Below are 8,323 nucleotides of genomic sequence, written 5' to 3' on the forward strand. Positions count from 1 at the left end.
CGCATTGATTTTATACACGCAAAGTTATGAAAGTAGAGTTCACGTTTATGTGCAAAAGTAGATATTTTCCCAGTTTTAAAGTATAAAGTATGTATATCATCTTAGAGAAGAACATTTTGCATACCATGGTATGCATTAGCTTTAACATTGCTCGGCTACTTGTTGAGAAAATCAGCGATACATAAAAAAAAGACCGATTTGACGACTGCTAACTACATTTCCCCTTGTGTATTCATGCGCAGATAGTCTTAAATATTGCCCGAATATTCCCGTTTCTTTTTAACCTGTGTGACATTCACATTAAGAAATTGTATTTAAACACGATTTTGAACACTAAAATTGCTAATATTATATCAATTTGTCACATTTTGAATGTAAAGATGGCACTATATGACTGATAAACTTGGGCAGAAGCTGGCAGAAGTCTGATTTAGTGGTATAAGCCCTTGAATTAAAATGACCACGTGGTGATATATAACTGGGTGGAATATTTCCTAAAAATTGCAAAAATTCTTCAAATTATTTGCGAACCACGCAAAAGGTTAATCAAAATTGTAAGGATATAATGCAATATATTTCTTAATTCACATTTGATTCACAAGTTGACAAATATTTTTATAGTTACGAACACGTATATTATCACCAAACTCGATACAAAAAGTCTATGCAAAACATCATACTTTAAAAGTATGTCGATAATTATGCTATACCGGGTCTCCACGCAGGCACTATCACCACTCTAGACTACCAGACCACTGTTTCCTACGTACGTATAGTGATGATGCAAAGACCTGATTCACGCGTCGTAGCCTTAATTTCTTGGCTGCCAACCTTGATGCATGCAGTGGCGGTAAATGGGGCGCGTAGATCTGCGTAGGGACGAAAAGCTCGTAAGATCATTATTAAATTATGCGCGGTTGTGCATCTAGATAGCCTGAATCATTTCTTGGCCACCTCGCAGTTGGCAGAAAACGGGGCAATGTTGCTCTGCCCCAGCAAACATTATACAATCGGCCCGATACTGGCTCTATAAAAGCTGCTATAATGGACCAAGAATGGCAGCCTGTATTGGTCCGGTACGGTCGTGCACACGGGCATTCGACTGGCCCAATAGATATTGCCAGCACTGGACCAAAATGGGTTGAAATTGGCCCAGTACATGTCCAATTTATTCAATACTGTACTGGGCCAATATAATATTGCCAATATATTCCCATTATGAAACCGTAAGTAAACGGTAATGGTCCAATTTTGGTCCTTTTTATTTTATTTATTATTTTTTTGGTCCACGTCTATCTGTGCAGTGTTCTTCTATTCCTCTTTTACCCGGTTCAGGCATTATTGGTCAGTTTCACCTGTTCCCGATGAACCAGATATTTCCTTTGAAAAGGAAACTTACTTGCACTCAGCATAATTGAATTGGTATTACCTGACTGATGTGCAATGTATTAAAGTTCGATAACAAACTAAGCTCACAAAACTGAGCCATTGATAAATGAAATATATATTCTATGGTGTCATCAGAAAACAATTATGACTTGCTCACGTAGATTCTTTACAAGGCAGTAAATGAAATATTCGGAACAAGCGTAAACTCGCTGCCTTTTCTTTATAATAATAATAACATGTGGCCCTTCAAAATGAAGATGATAATGATCAAATATTGTATTTTGATAGTAAAAAATGTCAGGGTTTCAAAACCACGCCCACATTAATGCAACATTGGGCCGGTACTCGGGGCCTACAAGCCCGGCCAAAAAGTTTCTGCCGCAACTGGGCCAGTATGTACATGCCGGCTCGATGCCATATTCAGGTAGTCTTCAATTGGCCCAATAATGGACCAAGTACGGCACAGCTTATCCTGATAAGAAAACGGCGGCCAAACATTAACCAGTATCGGATTTGTACTGGCGTTATTCCGTCAGCCGTGTCCGGTATTGCCAGAAGTAGACCGGTTTAAGCCATTACTGGGCCAATATTACAATGTTTGCTGGGGGATATATATTGGGCTCTCAATATTGGGCGGAAATTAGAGTACTTGTCAGAATGGTTTTTTAATGGAAATATTATTACGCGGTTCACACTGTCCTTATTACCCACAATGCCACTGCGATCGATTTTGCATAGCAACACGACAGTTTTTATGTTATTCTCTTAGTTACCACCAACTTTTGCAAAAATGAACCTCAGATGGTTTAATGGCAATATGTACCCGATCAATGTACCAATAAATCAGAGCTGAAAGTGAAATCATCTCTGAGTCTATTCGCGCACAAGATTTAGCGACTTCCTTTTATTTATATAGATGCTCATTTATTGCACATGCTGAGGAAGCGTGATTACCTTTTTGAACATTCGGAAATGGTGATAGGCGAATTTATGTATGGCGCAGAGAGGTGGGGGATATATATTGGGCTCTCAATATTGGGCGGAAATTAGAGTACTTGTCAGAATATAAATTTGTACAATCGGCCTACATGCCGCGCAATGTGCGGCATTTTAGGTGTCAATTTCAAAGCAAACTAGGGGAAGGTGGGGCATAACGGAACACTTAACTTTGAGGATGCTCTGTGACGTCACCATAAGTAATATGACTGTAAAAAGTATATGTTCAGTTGAAGTTTGTATTTACCTTTAATATACCAGTAACCAATATAACTTGAATCTTACAATTTTTATAAAAATGAAGAAATATTTTCAAAAAAAAAAATCTGTTTTGCCCCACTATCGGGGCAAAACGGAACCCCCTATGGGGCAAAACGGCACCCTGGTGCAAACTTATATCAGTTGTTCCATCAGTAGGCCCTAGGCCTAGTTATATGTAGGCCTATATTCAGTTACAATATTAAGTGGGCCTACCATCTCTGTGGAGTGAGTGGTTAACTTCTTATAGGCCTAGTAGGCCTATAATATATGTATGACCAATATTTGATTAGAAAGAAATATTCAGTAGGCCTACCATCTCTGTGGAGTAAGTGGTTAACTTTTAATCATTAATTCTATCTGTAGGTCTAGTTATATGTCTATGTTTCAGCGAAGTGTTTACCATGTTCGAGTAGGCTAGGCCCCTAGATAACGCCTACATTTCCTTGAGTGAAGACAACTTATGTCCAATTGGGGCAAAACGGAACCCATCTGTGGGACAAAACGTTTGGGGCAAAACGGAACCCTGTTCCGTTATGCCCCACACCTAGGGTTCCGTTTTGCCCCATACCCGATTTTTTAGAAATAGGTTGCATGCATAATACATCGTAGCATATAGGCCATGCACTTAATACAGCTCATGGCTAGTACCTTCGTGTTTACACTATACACAATTATTTGGGAATCTGATATTAATGAAGTAAAATTTCAGCGCATTAAACATCTACATATCTTACACCAGATGGGTAGTAATTTTTTGACTCGATCTTGCTCGAATGTCAGTGAATTGTTTCAGATAAAATTTTTGTTGTAAATCCTCGTAGCCATACTTGTGTTCCTCAATATAATTTGCATAGGCGGCAGTATTGCCAAGGCCTATTTTTCCAGGTGGTTCCGTTTTGCCCCGGGGGTCCGTTATGCCCCACCTTCCCCTACCTCCTGCGGAGGCAGAAAAAAAAAAAAACCTCCCTCCTCATCAATTCATGAATATCCTCTGGACGAGAACCAAAATATTAATTTTATACGGCCTAACCTTCATTCTTCATTAACTATTATATAGGCCTACAAATACTTGCTCATATTTTCTGTCATTACTGGATCCCTGACACGTTTGGGCAAGTTACTCTCGGAGGCGGGTTTGTGAAATATGCCTACTAAAATAAGTGTCCATGACTAAGTCTATACTAAGGGAACGTTCATAAATACTTTGGTAGGGGGGCTGGAAAATTTTGATTTCGGTATGTCAAAACTTTTTTGACCCCCCCTCTGTCTGTATGTTAAACTTTTAGAACCCCCCTCTTTATGGACTGAAAACTTTTTGACCCCCCTTTTGTATACACCCAAACTTTTACCCCCCCACACACACACGCATAATGAAGGTATACTAGTACTTAATATAATCCGCACTTGTTTCCACTATAAGTAATGCTTTATTTTACTAGTATAGTGGATTAAACTTATACAGTTTGAACCTTGTTACAAATTCAAGCAAACAGATCCGCAATAAATTTCTCATTTATCAGTGTCACTCTTACAGGCCTTATCTTACTATAAATAGGCTAATGTTGTATGTGTGTTAGTATGAAGATCGAAAGGCTCCGTCAGTTTGGATCCAAATGTCGCCAAATTCATACGGGAGATCGAGGAATATACAGGGAATGGGCTGGTCTTTATTTGGTTGAAAACGGTCAAGAATTGGCTGCAAAAACAGTGAAAATATGGGTAAAAAGGGGATTTTTATTATGAAAATCGGTTACCAGCCTACGCGCCACTGCAGCTGGCCGGCAGCGCGTCGGCGTCGCGTGCATAATGCGAATTACGCCAATGCGCGCGTAAACGGCGCAGAGCCATACGATTTGCGAGCCAGAGACCAGTGGACATGATATTACGGAAAGAAGGAAATATAATAAAGGACAAAAAGGTACATGGACGGATCACGGGATGAAGCGGTACTATAAAGAAAAATTAAAATGAGGACAAAAAGGTACGAGTAATTAGACCAACGGATTAAAGTAACTAAATGAAACGGGAACGAAACAAAGAAGGAAAGAAACTATTCAGGAAATGTAAGAAAAAAAGAAGCTAAAATAATGAGAACAGAATTAAATAAAAAACATGGAAACGGGAAATCACAAGCAGCAAATAAAAAAGATGCTAAAAGGGAAGTGTAAGAAAGAATAGATTTAGAAAATAATGGGAACTGGGTTAAATAAATAAATAACATGGAAACGGAAAATCACAAGCTAAGCAGAGGAAACTAAAAAAGAAAATGTTAGAAGAGACAGATTTAGATAAATAAAAATGTACCTTTTCAATGATTCTACCTGTTCAGTAATTCTTCCTGTTATAGTGAACGCTCCCATTTACTCATCTAGCGGGGATCCGCGCGAAGCGCGGGTATCCCGCTAGTGTCTATAATAGGCCTAAATTGTCAGGACATCATAAAATATGAATAAATTGCTTTCAAATAAGGTCTCAAAAGTTATTGCACGGATGTATCAGGGGTGGATCCAGCTTTCTTGATGTGGTGTGGGGGCAAATAAAATTTTGGGGCACAGACGAAAAACAATTGCAGTTGCTTTACATACATACCGGAGCTTTAAAAAAATGCTTTACTGGATGTGCGCGCGTAGCGCGCAAAAAATTTGTATTTTACTCTATTTACACCTATGATCGGGATGAAAAGGGCTTTATTGTGACAATGTGCGCGCGTAGCGCGCACAAATTTTGTATTGAACTTTTTAGACCCCCCCTTTGTGGGTGTCAAAACTTTCTTGACCCCCCCTTTTGCCACGTTAAAAACTTTTTTGACCCCCCCTTTTTGGAAGGTCAAAACTTTTTTGCCCCCCCCTACAAATTTTCCAGCCCCCCCACCAAGGTATTTATGAACGTTCCCTAAGCATCTGATCAACATGATCAAGGCCTTATCTGCATGGTATTAGGCCTATAATTGAGTACGATAAGTGATATTTCTCCGGATATTTCGTTAGAAATCTAATTGGTTTGAAGGCTAGGCCTAGTTGCAAATTACAGGTTAATATTCCTCTTGCATATGCCTACTGTGCCCCCGGACTGTGCCTAGAATGTACTTCTGCACACCATGAATCAAGTTCAGTGAAAGATTTAAAAAAGCAAAATAACACATTTCTTCTCATCTTTTCTGCTGATGCTGTATAATAAGCATAAAACGGGTCAGGCTTAAATCCTTAATGCAAAATGAGGTTTTAAAAACTTATTTTCCAGAGTCTGGATGTAGGTATCATTGTGCCTCAAATCACATTATTTATTGTCAAATTAATGCAGAATAGGTTAGATATGAAAATTGAAAAGTAGAAGAAAATACTATGCATTGAGAGATAGTATATTTCATTTACCATAAAAAGAATGCTTTTAGCAGAAAATCATGATGGAATTATGCAAATGAGCCAATTAGGGCCTATTTAGTATGATGGGGTAAGTGGGACAGTTGGGTAAGTTGGGCACTTACTATACTACATCATCATCATGATCATTGCAAGTCCTATTGCAGCACTAAATCCACCAATACGATATACCGAATGGTGACTTCCCAGCAAACACAAAACGTTTTCGACGTAATTCGCAAAAGGTTATAAAAGGTTGTCAGAAAACGTTTAAATGTCGGGTTATATAAAGGGTTCATTAATGGTATAAAACGTTTTCATAACATTAAATAATATTTGTTGGTAATTTACTGCACAGCAAACACAAATGTTTTACAGAAAACATTTAAATGTCGGGTATTAAATAATGGGTATAAAAACGTTTTAATAACATTCCAAAAACATTTTTGAAAACTTGGTACAAATCATTCTAAACAGAATGTTATTTTGGGGTTGAAAAATATTTTGCAAAAAAAAAATGTTTGCCCAAAATATTTACAATAACATTTTTAAAATGTTTTCACGACCTTTATATAACCCGACATTTAGGCCTAAATGTTATTAAAACGTTTTGTAAAAAAAAATTTAAGAACATTTCTGTGTTGCTGGGTGCAAATATTTTAACATAATGTTATTTAAGTGTTGACAAAATATTTGGCTAAAAATGTTTGCAAAAATAGTTTACAATGACATTTCGAAAACATTTTAAAAATATTGTTGTAGTGTTTTCATACAAAACGTTTTAAAACGATTTCATGACCTTTATATAACGGTTAACCCGACATTTTAATGTTATTAAAACGTTTTTACATAAACCAAAACCCAAAATATAACTTATCTAAAACGTTTTAAAAACGATTTTGAGTTTGCTGGGTTACCCCATTGCAAATATTGGAGTTTATTTGGTAATTGAGCTGCGGGAGATGCATGCTTGAGACCAACACCAGTACCTTAATGTGGTGGCCAACTTTGAGGAATTATACTTATTAATTATCAAATATCTGAACATCCTTGCTGAGAATTATGGACAAATTGAGAGATAGTATATTTCGTTTACCATAAAAAAGAATGCTTTTAACAAGCCTGATAGCAGACAATCATGATGAAATTAGTGTAGGCTAACCTATTTAGTATGGTGTCCCACTTACCCCATCCACTTGGGGGGTAGGTGCCACGGGGACAGTGATTCTTGAAATTAATTTCTGATACCAAAAATAACAAAATTACTAAGTTAATTGCATATAATGTCGCCAACAAGCTCAAAAAATAAATTAATACTAAACACGCCTATTGAATGACTTGATTATTGATTTTATGGCTGAAAATCGCAAATCGTGTTTTTTTGGGGATTTTGTCACTAAAATCCAAGAAAAAAATCTGCCTCATGTATTCAGATGAAATAATTAATAAACATATTAAAGGCCCATTCAGTGATTTGCACATCCGGGTGATCGTAAAAATCATCAATCAAAATTCAGATTTTGGTACCTTCGTCATTGTCATAGATGTTCTAAAAAGTGGTTCAGCCAAAAGGTGCATGTGTAGGCTATTTAAGACAAAATAAGAAATTTTACATGAATCTGTAATTTATATACTGTCGGTATGTAAATTTAATAGCTACATGTATTTGAATGGGGCTTCACCTTCGTCAATATTGCTGTTTTCTTCATTTTTTGCCAAATATTTTATTTCAAAAATATCAAATGACAATTAGAATGACTTATCCTTCATTTTTAAGCAATTTATAAACATTTTTTTTTTACACTAGTCTTGCACTGGGATCACCAATGGGTCTTAATGATAGTATAGTATTACTATTTTTTTTTGTATAATTATGTTAATAATACCCAAATGCTCCAATAAAAAATGCATTGCTGTAAAATATCATAAATATATGTGTCAAAGTTACCCCTACCCCAGAATGTGTCCCACTTTTAATACCCCAAAGTGGTACAGTTGAGTCATTACATAATAATTGGCCCCGCTCTTCTGTACTGAATCGCCCCAAAACTAACACCAGACATTGTCCTAGGATTATACTTGAATTATAAAAACAATCTTGATTCACTTACATGAGTTTTATATACCCCCTTACCAACTACCCCATCTTACCCTAGTACCTTTTATTTTTGTTTGAAGTGCGAGCTTGGTCAAGTCTATTAAAGCTCCAAAGGTAATTTAACGTTTCCAAAATAGTTTTCATGTAACAACAATATAGACTTGATCCACCAGTCCTTCAACTGCTTACGCACGGTCATCGGGTTGTGCTGGCCCGAACG

This window comes from Amphiura filiformis, chromosome 7, assembly GCF_039555335.1.
Source record: "Amphiura filiformis chromosome 7, Afil_fr2py, whole genome shotgun sequence".
In the NCBI taxonomy this organism is placed as follows: Eukaryota; Metazoa; Echinodermata; class Ophiuroidea; order Amphilepidida; family Amphiuridae; genus Amphiura; species Amphiura filiformis.